At 34.4% G+C, this 18,472-nt stretch overlaps 1 protein-coding gene, 1 long non-coding RNA gene and 1 pseudogene across 3 annotated transcripts in view; all 3 read left to right on the top strand.

Moving 5' to 3' along the window:
• CNTNAP2 (contactin associated protein 2) overlaps positions 1-18,472 on the top strand; it is a 2,272,324-nt gene that overhangs the window by 212,262 nt on the left and 2,041,590 nt on the right. The gene's annotated exons all lie outside the window — the stretch shown is intronic.
• On the top strand, positions 1,983-6,845 carry LOC116528053. Its single transcript, XR_004258829.1, has 2 exons — positions 1,983-4,630; positions 4,662-6,845. It is a non-coding gene; the product is annotated as an uncharacterized LOC116528053 (long non-coding RNA).
• On the top strand, positions 13,751-14,394 carry LOC116528051 (annotated as a pseudogene). Its single transcript, XR_004258827.1, has one exon. The product of XR_004258827.1 is annotated as a 39S ribosomal protein L30, mitochondrial pseudogene (transcript).

Genomic DNA, 18,472 nt, shown 5'->3' with positions numbered 1-18,472 from the left:
TTCTGCTTGCCACCATAATTTCCCAAAGCACTTGGCTCTGTGGAAACATGCCGCGCTCCAGAAAAAAAAAAAAAAAAAAAAAAAAAAAAAAAAAAAAAAAAAAAAAAAGAGGCCGAAACAAAATAAAACATACACCACTATATCTCTTGCATGAGTCAGTATTTTTTAAAAAATAAGTGATCTTGCCGGGCGCGGTGGCTCAAGCCTGTAATCCCAGCACTTTGGGAGGCTGAGGCGGGTGGATCACGAGGTCAAGAGATCGAGACCATCCTGGTCAACATGGTGAAACCCCGTCTCTACTAAAAATACAAAAAATCAGCTGGGCATGGTGGCACGTGCCTGTAATCCCAGCTACTCAGGAGGCTGAGGCAAGAGAATTGCCTGAACCCAGGAGGCGGAGGTTGCGGTGAGCCGAGATCGCGCCATTGCACTCCAGCCTGGGTAACAAGAGTGAAACTCCGTCCCCCAAAAAAATAAAAAATAAAAATAAGTGATCTTAATCATTGCTTTTTCCTACACATAAAATAATGTCTGATAGGATTAAAAATTATGTTTCTATAATCTATAATCAGATATACTCTTATATCCAAGCTTTAATGTAATTTTATATGTACTTACCCTCCACTACCTATATGTAAACTATATTCTGTCTACAGCAGAATCAAAAATTGATGTCTTGACTTAACTGAAGATTTAAACAAGAAAACAACAATCTCTAGCTAAAAGTCTTCATCAGGGAAACAAATAAGAAATATACACATAAAAACATGCACCCCACCCCACCCCCACACACACAGGAGTGCATTAAACCACACATTAAAGAGTTCTGCAAACTCAGATGCCATTCTATTTTCTGGGCAGCTTGATTTATGATCCGTAGGCATCAGATATAGATATAAAGTAAAACATTATGTCAAGAGAGTCTGAAAAAAATCTCTCTAAAAGATTTTTCTGGACTGTAGTCTTTGGTCTATAATCCTAAAGAAAACTTCTAAATAAAACTCACTTCAGTTCTTAAAAACCTAATTTTCTTGCAGTCAACACAGATCCATGGTGACTAATGAAAGAGAGACCAAAGGAAATTACTCCAGCTGGATTATGAAGGTTGAGGAAAGACAGTATTAATATGTATAGAGTTTCAATAACAGCAGGCTAAAGATTGTTGATTAGAACTCATTATTCTAGAGAGTGTTAACCAGTTTAAAGAGTGGTCTTTTTCTTTTCATAATTTCAAAAAACCCTAACAACCGAAAGCAGTCTAAATTAATGATGCTTCAGTTAATCACTAAGTTTAAAATAAACTGAGCTTGCGGTGATTTTAGGTTAAGAAACGGAATCTAATCAAATGGAGATCAAAGATAAATAAATAAATAAAAAGCAGGAGTTGCAATTCTCACCTCTGATAAAATAGACTTTAAAGCAGCAAAGATCAAAAGAGGCAAAGGACATTACATAACAGTAAAAGGATCAATGCAGCTAACGATCCTAAATATATACGCACCCAATACAGGAACACCCAGGTACATAAGACTTATAAAGAGACTTAGACTCCCACACAATAATAGTGGGAGACTTCAACATCAATATTAGACAGATCAACGAGACAGAAAATTAACAAGGATATCCAGGACTTGAACTCAGATCTAGAACAAGTAAATTTAATAAACATTTATAGAACTCTCCACTTTAAATATACAAAATATACACTCTCATCAGTACCACATCACACTTACTTACAGGTTTAAATGAAATATTGGTTGACTGCCTGTTTTTTATTTTCTTCCCTCATTTATTCCTGTCTCCATTATTAAGCACAATCATTGGCATAAAAGAGGTTTTCAATACCCATTTTTAGACTACATTCTAGCCTGGGCAATAAAGCAACACTCCCGTTCTCTCTCCCTCTTCCTCTTCCTCTTTCTTTCTCTTCTTCATTCTTTTTTTTTCTTTTAAAAAAATATAAATAAATAAATAAAAAGAAACAGAATCTACAAATGAGAAAGAAAGCCAGTAGTTTATCCTCCTTCTTTGTTGGGTTATGAGGCTGGGAGGAAAGGAAGTCTTGGATTCTGTTGCCATAGGTGGAGAAAATCAGGGGCTTAATACATCTCCTTACTAGGATGATGCTAACAAAGGCTGTTCGTCCTAAATATTGTCTGCAAAGCAGCTGCTGCTGTTATTTTTCCTTTGTTGTGGTTGACCTCAATTAGAAAGACTATTTTATGGCAGGAAGAAGCTGTAGTCCCATTTATTTTGATTGTACTACATGAGAAGCTCTAAAATCAGAGGGTTAACTCTATCATTTACGGAGAATAGGAATTTTCAGAAGTGAATGTGTGAGACTGGGCACAACGCCATTGTAATTATACCTAAGGCAGGGACATGCCACTTGGAAGTACATATACTTTTTTTTTATGAGTCTGGGAAGTTGAGTAAAACCTCTCAAGGCTGTCAAAGCTTTCTCTTCTGTGCTCAATAAATAGATATGAAGACATGAGTAAGTTACTTTCATTCCTGAGATTGGAGTCATCTCACCCGTGGAAATCAGGCGCCTGGGTTCCATGATTTCTAAAGTCCTATCTAACTCAATCATGCTGTAATTCTAACCCTTGAAATTTTTGGTAACCACAGAACATTCTAATGAAGAAACAGCATATTGTCGCTCATTACCTTAGGTGAAACTCTTGCTAACTGGCAGATTGACATGTCTAATTGCAGCTGCCATTCACTCAAATGTTAATATGGATATAGGGTTGTATTTGTTTATGGTAGAGTTGTAGGGAAACATAATGTTTCTATGAACATTTCACTATTTATTTTGCTAAAATATTTTGAGCTTATTGGTTTTGATAAATAATATGTTAACATTAACCTTATTATAAGGTAATAGTATATTTTTTGAGCTTAAATGCAAAAGAATCCCAAGTGACATTGTAAGAGAAATTCTATGCGAATTTATGTGTGTGTGTGTGTCTGCAAATGCACATATGAACGTATGAAGTTTCCCAACAGCAATAGAAGTTGTGATGATACCACAAATAAATTCAGTGACTTTCATATTCTTCCCTTTTAATCCAGAGTAAAGTATTGTGGTCTGAGGGATCTCTTTGATTTATAAATCTGATAATATTTCTATTTGCTTAAGAGTTTCAAATTACCTTAGTATAAAGTACAAACTTCTTAACATAAAATACACCTCAATACCAGAATTTGTTAGCCTGTATAAGCTTTATGTCCACTGTTCCTCTATCTGATACAATCTAAGATCCAGCTATTCTGACCTACTTTTAAATGCCTGAATTTTCTATTTTCTTTCCAGTGTTAAGCCTTTTCAGGGTCGGTCTCCTTTGGCAGAAGTATCCTTCCCTTGCCTCCTTTCCCGTGAACTCCTTTGCATTCAGGTGTCAGCTAGATACATTTGATTTTCAATGAAGGGGATTATAATTCTTTCACAATATCGGTTCTGCATCTGACCACAAAGGCAGACTGAAGATTCTAATTAATTAATTAGTTAATTAATTAACTAATTGATAATTATGGAGCATCTACTACCACTGTGTAAAAGTGACACAAGGAAACATAAATAGGAACAAGATATAAACCCTTGTTAAAGAAAGAAATGTGGAAAACACACACATTAATATTATAGAATATCACGTGTGAAATCCAAATGCTATGAAGGTTTAGAATAGAGGGAGTTACATTTTGTTAAATTTAGGAAGCAATTTATTTTGATATTATCATGTTTAAAGTTTGCAAGCTGTATTGGCCCCAAAGAACTTTAGCTCTGAAAGGTACCTCTCAGGCTACCCTTGGGTGATTGGCCAAAGATCAAATAAGGAGGTCTTAGATCCCCAAATTCCAGTTCATTTCGAGTAGCTCCACTTTATTCTGTGGCTTAAATTTTGAAAACCACTGATGTTTTGACTGGAATAATGGTATATTATGACATTAATGGATATTCTCAAGGTGTTTTTCACTTTCAGGAAAATTGATGTATAACAAATGTATCCTCTTAAAACTGCACTTATTTCCCAAGTAACTGACATGAAATAGTGAGTCATCAGTTCATGGCCATAAATGATACTGAGGTAACTCAAGGCACTATATACTTGTCACGTGCATTCTTTTATTAGTATTTATCAGAAATAACATATAGCATTGTGATGTTTAAGAACAGCTCAGTACCCTATGTTAAATTGCAAACATGTCAATATTTTGTAGCAAGAATTTTGGGTTTTTAAGCAGGAGAAAAGGATATTGAACTTAAGAATGACAAATTCCTGAAATAACTGTGGAAGAAAAATGACATCTTAATTACAGTACGACTGACCCATGAACTCCACAGGTCTGAACTCTGCAGGCCTACATATACACAGCTGATTTTTCAACCAAACGCCATTTGGATATACAGTCTTCTCAGGATGCAAAATTTGCATATTCATAGGGCATACTTTCTGTTAATATGTGTTATGTAAGGCTGACTGCTGGACTTGAGTATGTGCAGATTTGGGCAGACCTAGGGGTTCTGTAACCAATCCCCCAGGTACACTGAGGGGCTATATTTCCTTCACTTGAATACATGTCATAGTACATGATTTAAGCTACTTTTGTTTTCTGTCTTAATCCTGTTTTAAACTAAACTAAGTATACTTCTTCAGGATTCAAGTGTTCACTGTATGAGGTAAATTAACTCTTCCAGTGCTCTAGGGTAGCAATTAATGCCACAGAGGAGGTAAATTACTAGATGGTACCCCACAGCTTTCAGAAGACTGATTCTGCCTCAAATGGTTATGTTACTCTCTCTGGTAGAGAGTAGATTACTCCCAATGGTTCTTTATAGGTCAGGATCCATTTTCAAGTGGGAAATTAGATTTCGTCTGATTGACAAGGTAAAGCTTCTGAAGTGTGTCATACAATAGGCACGATAAGCCTATTGAAGACATAAATGTTGGTTATGGAAGCTCAAAAATACAGTAAATAAATATGAAGACATGAAACAGAATATTGGACAGTATTGCACATTTAAAGTTAGGTAAGCAAGTGATTACATAAGATTTGTATTTTATCATTAGCTGGAGGTTTATATCTTTACTAAGAAGCATAGACTATTTGTGTTGCTCCACAAAATCACAGGTAGTATTCGTTCCTCTCTTCATTCATTATAAAATATATAGATATCTAGAAATGCTGAAGACTTTTACTCTCATGTCCTCTTTATGCATGGATTTGTGTGTATTGCTTAAATACTCTCACTGATTTCATACAATGTTTTTTCTATGGATTTTACTCTTAGGAAATTTTACTTTATTTTGAAGTAAAAACTACTTTGCTATATTTTATTTTCTCATTAATGTACAAATAGTTTTGAGTGCCTGTTAGGTGTGAGACACTAAGTCTGGAATCCTGCCTTCTTGAGCTTTATATTCTAACAGAGAAGAGTAGAAACAAAGCTACTAACGTAAATTATTGCATTGTGAAAAGTGCAATGAGGAAAACAGGTAAGGTATGAGGTCCAAGGTAGACAGCAACTGGGGTCAGTGAGGTGGGGAGTGGCCACAGATGAAGCCACCAGTGAGCACCTGCTTTATAAGAAGACACGCTTAGTGCCGAAGAATGTGAGGAAGCAGCCTGTCAACAGCAGAGTGGGGTGGAGTGAATATATACAAAATCCCCTGAGGCAAGAAAGATGTTTTTGTATCTGAGGAACTTCAAAAAGACCCATGTGACTGGAACAGCGAGGGTAGTATAAGTTCAGACGGAGGGGAAAGTTGGTGTCAGGTCACGTAAGGCCTTGTAAGCTAAAATAAAGAAGCTGAATTCTATTCTAAGTAAAGTGGAGGAAGGGTTTTAGGTAGGGGAGTGACATAATCTGAATTATAGCAAAAATAGCAATGATATTAAATATTCAGATAGCACTTATTATATATCAGAAAATAGCAAAGATGTTAAATATTCACATAGCATTTATAATAAGCCAGAGATTTTTCTAAGGATTCAACATGCACTGATTTTTTCCAATAACCTTATGAAACAGGACTAAAGCTCAGAGAAATTACATGATTTCCATAAAGTTGTGGAGCTAGGATGTTGCAGAACCAGGATTCAAGCCTGGGCAGTCACTTACCAATGCAGTAGCTATGGTTCTATGGATCTGTCTCTATCATCTATCTACCATCTCTATTAACCAATCTACCTGCATCAATAATTTATCTGTGAAAAGATGTGCATAAGCACCATAAAATGGCATTTACAGTCATGGGAATAGATTATATTTTTCAGAGAAATAGTTATTAGAACACTTAGGACTGAGCCCTGAGTGACCCTAAGAGTCGAGACTGGGTAGAACAATGAAACCATCAAAAGAAATTAAAATTAGTAACCAGTAATAAGAGGAAACTCAGGAGGAAGAGGTGGCAAGGAGCTAAGATAGGGGAGAGTCCTAAGACAAAATCAGAGGTCAATGCTGCTGAGAGTTGAGTCGAATGACATGAGAACATCTGCTAGATTGTATTGTGGGAAGTGTCCATGACCCTGAGAAGGGTTTCCATGAAGTAGGAAGTTGACATACAGGATCAAGGGTGAATGAGAGAGAATGCTGAGGTAGAATAGGTAGGCAGCTCTTCAGAATTTGCTGTTGGAATAAAAGGGAAAAACAGCTGGAGAAGAATAGTGGGTGGAGGGAGAACAGGGAGCCACTACAGATGCAGAAGAGAAAATGCTAATGAACATGTTGGATGTGTAGACCTTCTTGAAGGGACAAAGCAAGAGAGAATTCCAAGAAAAAAAATGGAAGGTTCAGCTTTTCATGGAAGAGGGACATTCCTAGATCATCATACAAGACACAAAAAGAGGCTCTCAGGGGTGATAAGAATGGAAAACAGTGACTCATGAGTAAGCTCTGGGACTGTTTGTAAGGAACCACACTCTGTGCTAAATGTTTTACATATGCTATTTCAATTAATTCTTTCAAAATTTTAAATCGTTATTTTTTAAACTTTTAATTAACAGGCAGTGGAACTTAGGCTCAGAAGAATTAAATGATATACACCAAATTTCAAATCCACTAATTACTGAAGCTGAAAAATGAAGGCAATCAGCATCACTCCAAAGCCTAATCGGAGAGCTAAAATTTTACTTAGTTACTGACCAGTCAGTTTGAAGCCCAGAGAATTAAGGCTGCCTTACAGAGTATATGCACCTCACTGCTGATGACAGGGTTTGGTTTAGAATACAATTTTCTTGACTCCTACTCTAGGATCCTTTTCACTGTACTTATCTATTTTTTCCATTGCTTTAAAGGCAGGATACATTTTAAAGTAAAATATTTGAGTATTGATTATAAACTTTATTCACTAAAAATATAGTGGTAATTTGGAGAGGAAATTGTAATGATCGAAATTATGAGAATCAAATATAATTGGTTTTCAAGAGAGAAAAAAAATAAGTTAAAGGACTCTGTATGACTACTATAAATTCTCCTAGTGAGAACACCAAGTATATACAATTAGCTTAAAAAAAGAATTTTCCAAGTGCTTTATTAACTTTTAATCAGAACACTAAAGTAATTAGACACAGCCTGTTTATGTATGGAAAAACACAATGAAGGACAGCATTCTGCTTTTTGGAACACACATAACTCCATAGGATCCTTTGAGCATGCAATGTAGAGGAAGTTTAATCCTTCTGTTAATAAATCCGATTAAAAATAGCAGTGGCAATTTTTCAAAAGTTATGCGTGTGTGTTTGTTAAATATTTATTCCCAATATAATAGTTTTTTAATCTTTAATTTTTTTTCTTATAAACGGTTGTCAAATTTATAAGCTCTTACTCTAAAATCCCAAGAGAACTTTTAAATTTCATGTGAAAACTATATGGTTTTTATTCAATCTTATTCGTTGTATACTTTCACTCTAATTATGCAAATGCAGCAGCCTGCAGACTTTTTTGTTTTGTTTTCTTTCTTTTATCCAACTGCCTCCAATACACCACTTCATACGCACATGTTTTACTCCAGCCATTGTGAGTTATCATAACCATTTCTACCCAGAGTTCAAATAGCTTAATACAGGTGCAACCCCACAGCACGTCCGCTCAGATCCTGCAGACTTTGCTTCTCTCTAAGGATCCTCAGCAGAGCCCACAGGCTTGAGCCCCTGTCCCTCAAAACGGTGGCCAAATTGATAATACTACTTGTGTTGGTTTTTCTTTTTCCTTTTCATTCCTTCATTCCTCACACATGCTCTCCAGGATGGCAATCCCAAATAAACTAAGCACTTGACCCAGGCTCAAACACTGACGGTAATTAAATTTCTACCTGCAGAAGCATAAAGAGCAGATACCTGTGTCTTTCCTTTTCGTATCCAAGTGTCAAAACGAATCTTACTTTATCAAAACATTCACAGACGCACACAGAGACTTTTATGTTAGTGTTGTTTACATCTACTTGTCTAGGTTTGTGATTTTATGAAACAAATCTTTTACATTATTTAAAATATTAGAATTTAACTCAATATGCAAAAATAAAAAAAGTGAACTATAATACGGTAATGAGGCAGTTGTGCTTTGTTTAAATCAATCACATGGTCAATTGAAATTTACAAAAGAGCCTGCGGCAATCCCTTTTTGATATCTACCATTAGATATGAAAACAAGTCTATTAATTTAATAAGCCAGAAATAAATCAAAGGTGCTGCTTTAATTGAAAGTGGAAATGAGTAAGTGTGCAAAGTAACTGAAGTTGGGCTAATAATAAATATAAACTGGGAACAAATTAATCATTGTTCAATACTACCTAGTAAACATCTCTATGTGCCTTTTCCTGTGTTAAACAACCAGTGGTACTATGCCTAATTGCAATTATACTAAATGGAAGAAATCTTATGATCTATAACAATGCTATACATTAAAAAGGAGTATTGGCACTAATAGAGGCTATTATAATGGGAGTATCCTCATTTTTACTTCAGTTTTCTATTCATCATATAATTTTCTATGTCAGACTCAGATGAGGTAAAGAGGGATGTAGATATGGATATTGATAGACATGTATAGGTATATTTTATATACACACAGAGTTATTTGCATACTGATGGTGATTTGTGTGTATAAAAAGTGATAATGTATATTCTACTAGACTTAAGCATGTTCTCATAGTTCTGTGATGTTGTGAAAATTTAGAGCTGATAATTTTTTCTTAAAATAATTTTTATTCATTAGTCTAGATTTTTTAAAATGCACAAATTGTAAATATATTTTGATTTTTTGTGATGTACTTCTGACAATAATATTTTTCGAATCAAGTGTAAGTTATTAGAGTATTAAACACTTTAAGAAGTATAAGTTATTAAACACCATTTATCTGGACAAGGTATGTCAATTGCTTTGAATCTGCAGGGAATAAATTGTATATCACATTACTATTCAGACAACAATAATAAGAAGTAAACGTACAAACACCATTAAAACTTCAAAAAAATTTCTTCACAAAAAGTATTTTTGGAATCAGACAATGGGCCCAGGAAGACCAATAGGATGTGTGCTCAAAACTGGTCTTTCATGTATGTTTATGTATTCGACTTGTGCATCCATCGACATCTCCCCCTGTCTTGGAGATATTGTCCATCATTTATTTATGTGCAGAGAGACTAGAGTCCGAATTTATCCTCATTTCAGCCATGTACTGAATACAAGAATCGTGGAAAACATTTTGGAGCTAAGATACATCCTTTTTCTGAAAAGAGAAATTGTACTTCGCAGGCATCTTGGAGCCTTGCAGCTCAGATCCACTTTTGGAAAATGATATAAATTTCACAGATAATCCCCTGATCCATTTTTAGACAGATCTCAACATTTTGTTGGGTCAAGTTATGAAACAAAATCTTATATGCGTTTTCTCAATTGTATCTTTCCTTGAAAGACTATGGTTAATTTCAAAATAGACAGCATATGAAAACAGCCACTTTGAGAAACATCAGTTAAACTCCAGCATTGTATGAGAACCGGAGAACAAACAACATTGTCGTCTCTGCCAAAATTTTCTAGGAGAGTGCATGATTTCTTCCTTTAGCCAAGGTAATTCATTGTTGATGAGTAATATCATGGATGCTCATGTTTATGGAAAGTGCCGTGCTGACACACATTGTACTACCTGCTTTATACAAATCATCTAATTTAATCCTCATAAAAATGCCATGGGGTAATTATTATCAAACATATTTTAAGTTAAGTAACCTACTCACTTATCTTGTGAGCAGCAAAGCTGATGCTGTTGTACATTTCATTCTATGCCTGCATGATTCAGAAAAATAAAACAAAAAACATGTAAGCCTTTGGTGTACTTATATATCAAAAACCAATTTCTTTAATATAAGAGTTTAAAAAGCTGTATGTAATACTTAACCGTAGATAAAACAAAGTGATATGAAAATAGATTGAAAGGAAATTTGTTACTATTAGGAAGCTTGCAATCAAATAATGGGGATAAAACAAGCACATATATTCCACATCTCTATATAGACTGAACATTTTACAGAGTCCTTTGAGAGACTTTAATTTAATTTTATTGTTTCAGATTTTTCATGTCGAAGTTATCTATTCCTTTCAGTCTATACTATACATAATTCCATTGACTTTTCTCTTGCTAACAGAGAAACCCATTAAAAATTTAAATTAACAGACATTGTAATTACAGCTTCCTCCTTACTACTAATAAAAATTTATATACTATGTATATGAATATGTATCTAGATGACTATTTCAATATTAATATATGAGAATGTAAAATAAATTTTTCACAAAACTATGATTCCGTGCCATCTAAACATTAACTAGGCACAGGTCTTTTAAAGAAAGCAGAGTGAAGACTCCCTGACCAGTGTCCCCTACCATCTCTTCTGCCCACCTTCTTTTCTCTCATAGAAGTAAGAAAAGACTCCATTTCATCAAAAGTTGAACCTTCCATTTCATCCCTGAATTCTCTCTTGCTTTGAGTTTTCAGGTACATCTATATATCACCTGCTCCTCTGCATCCCCAATTCCCTTTTCCCTCATCAGCATACCTGATGCTCTGTCCTGACACACCTTTGTGTGTGTGTGTGTTTTCTCCCTTGGTCACATATACCTCTTCAGCTATTGCTTTCTTTATATTCAAAATCCCAGCCAAATACAATATTTGTACATTCTTGTTTTATTGTACTTCCAAATCTTCACTTTTTCTTTTGGATCATTTTCCTTTGCCAGCATTACTTTTCTTTAGGGGTGTGTGTGTGTGTATGTGTGTGTGTGTGTTTTAAAAGGGCCATAAGAGGAAAACAGCAAGAAGTCTCTCTCTTAAATGTGAACCCTAAATTTTGGTTTTCTTTCCCATAGGAAGTCATCTTGTGGATCTAATGATATTACAAAGTTATTCTCTTTTTGATGCACATTTAGGAATGTTTTGATTTGTACAGTAATTCAAGTTGCAAGAAACAACATAACATAAGTGAATTAATCAGCTCAAAGTACTGTATATATTTTCTCTGTCACACACACACACACACACATATAAAACAAATAAGTTAAATAACTGGAAATATATGCAATGAAGTCAGTGAATTAGCAGATGAGAAAAACAGCTCAGATTTACATGGCATGGTATGGCATGGTATGGTATGGCATGGTCTGGTCTGGTATGGTATGGCATGGTATGGCATGGTATGGTATGTATGGCATGGTCTGGTCTGGTATGGCATGGCATGGCATGGTATGGCATGGTATGGTATGATATGGCATGGTCTGGTCTGGTATGGTATGGCATGGTATGGTATGGTATGGTATACTGTGCTGTGCTATGAATGGTAGGTATGGTATGGTATCATATGGTACCACAAGATCTAGCGTTTAGAGCTGGCTCTGCCAGTCATCTCTCCCTTTGATGCTGATCAAGTCATACAAAATTAGTTTCTTCATCTGTAATAAAGACTTCTCTTGTTACTCAGAGTTGCTGTTCCAGTCAAAAATAGTATGTTAAATTATGATAGAGACCTTGATAAACGGTATGAACCTTACATGACACAAAGTAATATGGCACCACCTTTCAATGAGATAAGTGTCCTAGTGATTCTTCAATTTTCATAAAGTCATTTCCTATCCCCAGGTTTGTTTATTTGTGCAGCTCCGCATTTACCTAGAATAAGAATTGCTATATTCTAAGTAATTGTTGAGGAGTATGATATCAAATATCATTACTACTTGATTCTTCAGTGGAGAAAAGTTATATATATATTCTTTTAATCAATATTGTTTCTTCTTTTTGCCACATATATATGGATGCTTGCCTACACGATATGCCATTCTTCCATACTTTTAGACACCATAACTTGTATTGTTGAATTAAGCCAGGAGGTCAAAAAGCTTGAAATTAACCATTGTACTTCCCTATAAAATGTATTTTTAATTTTATTAAATAAAATTTGGAATAAAAGATTATATATATGTGTGTATATATATATATATATAGTCATAACTCTTCATTCATTTTTGTCAGTCAGTCTCATTCTTGTTTTATTGTACTTCCAAATCTTTACTTTTTCTTTTAGATCATTTTCCTTTACCAGCATTACTTTTCTTTAGGGGTGTGTGTGTGTGTGTATGTGTGTATGTGTGCGTGTATTTATGTGTTTGTGTGTGTGTGTGCATATGTGTGTGTGTGTTTTAAAAGGGCCATAAGAGGAAAACAGCAAGAAGTCTCTCTCCTAAATGTGAACCCTAAATTTTGGTTTTCTATCCCACAGGAAGTCATCTTGTGGATCTAATAATATTACAAAGTTATTCTCTTTTTGATGGACATTTAGGAATGTTTTGATTTATACAGTAATTCAAGTTGCAAGAAACAAGCACACACATTTTGCAAGTACATCTGTGAAATATGTTATAAAAAATGTAAAGTGCATTTTTTGTTCTTTAATTGATGATGCGGGCATTCTTTGATAGATGCTGCAGTATTGTCTTCTAATAAGTCATAGGAATTTATGTTTTCGACTAAAATGTATAACAGTTCTTGTTTATTCACATGCTTTAACAGAAAGGACTTTTGATTTCTATCCATCTGAATGCTGAAAAATAGTAAGCTCTATATTAAATTTGTATTTACCTTCGCATGTATACAGTGGAGCACTGAGTGTATCTTTAAAAGCTGCTTGCATTTTTAAAATCTGCAATCTGTGCTTTACTCATTTTCTTTATTGGCTATTGGTTATTTTTTATTGATTTGATGCCTCTTTCTTGTTTGGAAAATGAGATCTTTGTAATATATCACATTTATCACAAGTTACTGTTTATCTTTGGCTTTTCTTATTGAATTTTGACATACACAAATTGCTAGTATTTATTCTTTTTATCAGTATTGTCTTTGCTAGTTCCTGGAAACAAAGACTTGTATACTTTTTATTTATTTTCATGTTTAAATCATTGCTAAATCTGGGATTTATTCTGGAGTAAGAAGTGAAGTAGAGCTCTAATTTTATTTTTATTTTGTTTTGTTGTTATTACTGTTTTTCTTCTAGATTTGTTATCTAGCTGTATAAAAGCCAATGGTTGAAAAAAAAACACATTTTTTTCTTGCTGGGTGCGGTGGTTTACACCTATAATCCCAGCACTTTGGAAGGCCAAGGAGGGTGGATCACTTGAGGTCAGGATTTCCAGACCAGCCTGGCCTATATGGTGAAACTCTGTCTCTACTAAAAAAAAAAAAAAAAAAAAAAGGCTCTGCTTCCCTTTGGTGGAAAACTTCAGGGATGAACGTTTAGTAGGTGCTGCCTCTAAAGAGAGCAATCACTACACTTATGGCTGGGATTTTGCGCTTAGTTGCTCAGAGGCCCACAGGCAGACTACAGACCGTGGCAAAAGATGTGGAGTCTCTTATTTGTACAGATTGGATTCGTCACAAATTCACCAAATCAAGAATTCCAGATAAAGTGTTTCAGGCCTCACCTGAAGATCATGAAAAATATGGTGGGGATCCACCGAACCCTCATAAACTGCATATTGTTACCAGAATAAAAAGTACAAGAAGACGTCCATATTGGGAAAAAGATATAATAAAGATGCTTAAATTAGAAAAAGCACATACCCCTCAAGTTCACAAGAATATCCCTTCAGTGAATGCAAAATTGAAAGTGGTTAAGCATTTGATAAGAATCAAGCCCTTGAAGTTGCCACAAGGACTTCCAACAGAGGAGAACATGTCTAACACATGCCTCAAAAGCACTGGGGAATTAGTAGTGCAATGGCATCTGAAACCTGTGGAGCAGAAAGCAGATGAGGCCTAGTGCCTGACCAGCTTCCAATTGTAGAATCCAAATTGTTTTTATTTAAAGATAGTGAGAAAGTGTTTTCATTAAAATGTGTTTTAAAAACAAAAACAAACAAACAAACAAACAAAAAAAAAAAATTAGCTGGGCGTGACAGTGCCTGTAATCCCAGCTACTTCGGAGGCTGAGGCAGGAGATTCATATGAACCCAGGATGCGGAGGTTGCAGTAAGCCAAAATTATGCCATTGTACTTCAGCCTGGGGAACAAAGTGAGACTCCTTCCCCCCCCAAAAGAAGAAGAAGAAAAAGAAGAAAAAAACATGTTTTCTTAATGATTTTCACTGTCACAATTATTATTAACTAAATATTTGTGCATTTTACCAGATTTTGAGACTTTGTATTATTTGTTTGTCTATTGAGACACCAGCACCCAACTGTGAATTAATATAGCCTTAAAATATGCTGAAACATTTTGTAGCACTAGCCATCACTCATTAATATTCTTTTATTTTGAATACTAAATTTTTATGTAAATTTTAATATCAGTATCCCTTGTTCCAAAAGAATTCCCAAAATAATAAAGACAAAGACAAATGAAAGAACTTTCTATTATTTGTATGGCAAATGTGTGTATTTATAGAATAATTTGGTGATTAATATTGTTTATAATATGGATTCTTATCCTAAATGTGCAAAAGTCCACTTTTATACATACCTTAATAAAGTTTTAAGATTTGTTTATTGAGAGATATCAAATTTATTGTTAATTTAAAAACTTGATAGTCTAGCTATACTGTAAATTGCATTTTCCTGAATTATGTTTCAATACTAAATGTTGTTTGTATATGATAGCTGAGAATATTAAAAATTTCAATTTATATTAAGTATTTGAGCTGAATTATTATATAAGATGTAATAATGATTTCCTTTATTTTCAATTTTTTGTATAGCCAATTATACTGTAATTATTGTTATAACATTATAATTCTGCTCCATTCATTTTTCTGGTGTACATCTCCTATTTCATCATTTTTGCCTATGCATTACCCTTGCAAAATGTTAAAATAACAGTGGTGATTGGAAACCTCAATAGCAAGGCGTTTGCTTCTTTAACAACACACAATGCTAAAATGTAACTCTCTCGTTCTATGTGTATATTTACATATCTTTCATTTTTTAACTTATATAAGTTATTTTGCAATATAATATATGCCTGCATTAGTACTTTTATGCCATTTAAAAATATTTTGCCGGCTAGGTGCAGTGGCCTCATGGCTGTAATCCCAGCACTTTGAGAGGCCGAGGTGGGCGGATCATCAGATGTCAGGAGTTTAAGACCAGCCTGATCAACATGGTGAAACACTGTCTCTACTAAAAAAATACAAAAATTAGCCAGGCATAGTGGCACATGCCTGTAAGTCCAGCTACTCACCACTACACTCCAGTCTGGGTGACAGAGCATGACTCCATCTCACACACAAAAAAAATTGCATATATAAAATTTTTAACATATGTTATTGTCTTAATTAGGGGAGTCAGAGAGAAATAAAAATATTTGTAAATAGGACCCTGTATTTACAAAGTAGAATAATGGATAGGATATTAGTTGGGGACAGAATAAGTGGAAAGAACAGATGTTAAAATTTATCTTAATTAAGAAGCACCCTTAAGGTCCATTTATAATGCTCTTGGTACTCAGTGTTACACTGATCATATCTTTACTTTGAGTAACTAATAAGAAGTAGAATAATTACCTATGCAGACATGCTAAAGAGGTTTCATAAATTTCTAATTTTTCAGTCAATGCCATAGAATAACTTTTATGTATTATAAATGGTTTTCAGAATAGCACATTTACTAACACTTAAATGGACACAAAAAGATAACAAACAAAAAATAAACAAATAAAACACTGGCACTGGTCTACTTTTTAATTTATTTGATTACCTGTATTATATTCCTCAATTTACATGAACAAAGAAAAGTTTATTGAAAAGTTTTCCACATATTTTAAAAGCATCTGAAACTGATTTTTAGTTTCAATGAAGTAATGGTATTTTCAATGTTCCCAAATGGTCACTACAAATTAAGAGGAGAGTAAGAAGGAATATAAGCTCTATTGTTTATAAAACTAGAAGAATCCTACGGGAAGACCAGGAGTGAGGGAAGGTTGATAACTTACTTAGCAGAGTTGAGGAAGATCTACTTCACGATTTTCCAAAGGAGGTAAGCTCAGAAGATCATTTGAAGAATGCTAAGGATGTGAAGACACAGAAGGCACCAAAAAGAAGGCGCTCGGAAAGAAGCGGAGGTGCAGAAAGACTTTTTACCCTCAAGTTTATGTAAGAGACAATAGTTCCCCAGGTTCTCAACACAAATCTTGCTCATTCAGATGACTACCCATCTTCCAGCTGTCTATGAGACAGATTGTATATTACCTGAGAAAATTGTATGAGGAGCTCCAGATAGAGGCATATGATAATAAGAAGGGCTGAGACTTGTACAAGAAAATTAAAACATTAAGAGAAAGTGAGCACATTGAATGGTAAGATTGTCCACCTCACTGTACTTCAGAAACATGGCAGACATTGAAAAATCCTTCTCAGGGTAAATAGATCCACCTTGAAGAAAGGACATTTAACTGTAGACATTTGGAGATTTGTCACAGACATCTAGATAACTGATCTTCACAACCACAAAACCATGAAGTAGCCACCATTCTCTTCAGTATCACAGAATCCGTATTTAGCTATTTGGTGCCTCATTGCAAGCCAGAAAAAGACTTCTAAGCATCTCCAGGCATTTGAAGAAATCTTCAGACATAAAAGGAGAGATAGAAACTATATACAAAAAAATAAAAGGAACTTATCGCACACACATGCACACACACACATGTATTTAGGCATGAGGTCAAAGCATGGAAGGAAGCAAAGTGAAAGAAGATATGATGTCTTTATGAAAGCAGAATTTTCTTTTTTAAAAATTTTAGAAATATGTTAAAAAAAAAAGGGAGGTAATCTCCCATAAAATACACCAGAAAGATAAAGGGATAAGTATATGGAGTATAGACTCAGAAGGTCCAAAATCCTAGAAATAAGATTCTTGGAAGAATAAAGCAGAAAAAATGGTGGTAAGAAATTATCATAAATATAAAAGAGAAAATATCCCCAAGATTGACAGATACACGTGTCCAGATGTAAAACATAATTAAGAAATTTTATAGAATAGGGAAATGTTGGGAAGACCCACAAGGCTTCCAGAAATAAAACATCCCATTCACATTATCTGGGATTGCATCAGAAACACCATTCTGGAAATTTGAAGTAACTCGATAAAATCTTTCAAAGCGTTGAAGGAAAATAGTATTTAATCACATTCATAAACATGTTTGAGAATGTATTAAAACACTTTCAATCATGTAGTTTTTCAAAATGTATGTGTATATGCTTTTTCTGGTCCAAAGATGTATTTCATTTAAACAGGGGTATCAACCAAGAAAGGAAGGTATATAAAATAGTAGAAGTGTTTGCCTTTGGGAAGCACAAGAGACAGGAAAGATAATGGTTACACAACTAGAGCTTGCTTTGGTTTTTTGTTTATATTTTAAATCATATTTGACTTTTAAAGTTGTATATGTGATTATGAAAAAATAAAAGTAGCTTTAACATGGAGAAAACCCATCTCTACTGAAAATACAAAAAATTAGCTGGGCGTAGTGGCACCCACCTGCAATCCCAGCTACTCGGGACGCTGAGGCAGAAGAATCACTCCAACCCAGGAGGCAGAGGTTGCAGTGAGCTGAGATCACATGACTGCACTCCAGCCAGGCAACAGAGTGAGGCACCCATCTCAAAAAAAAAAAAAAAAAAAAAAAACTTCTAATTCATAAAGAAGTTAATTAAAAAGTCTAAAATCACCAATGATAAAGAACTTCCAAACTTAAAGCATTTATGATGTGCACAGATTTTACCAGAAATTCACTCACAAATCTTAGCAATATTGATAGTCATAGAGATATTTAATATCTTCTCACTAACTGTTCTATATATCCTCACTGTTAAAAGATCAAATTATCCTTATACTTACATAAATATGCTACAAAAGTTAATAGAAACGGAATGACTAGAAAGTTATTCACAAGAGGCCACATTATCATTAAAAATGCACTTTAGCTGTGAG

The sequence above is a fragment of the Sapajus apella genome, unplaced genomic scaffold, assembly GCF_009761245.1.
Source record: "Sapajus apella isolate SASKATOON/1434 unplaced genomic scaffold, GSC_monkey_1.0 scaffold56, whole genome shotgun sequence".
Taxonomy (NCBI): Eukaryota; Metazoa; Chordata; class Mammalia; order Primates; family Cebidae; genus Sapajus; species Sapajus apella.
Note: the sequence above shows the minus strand (reverse complement) of the source record. Positions and strands in the feature narration are given on the sequence as shown.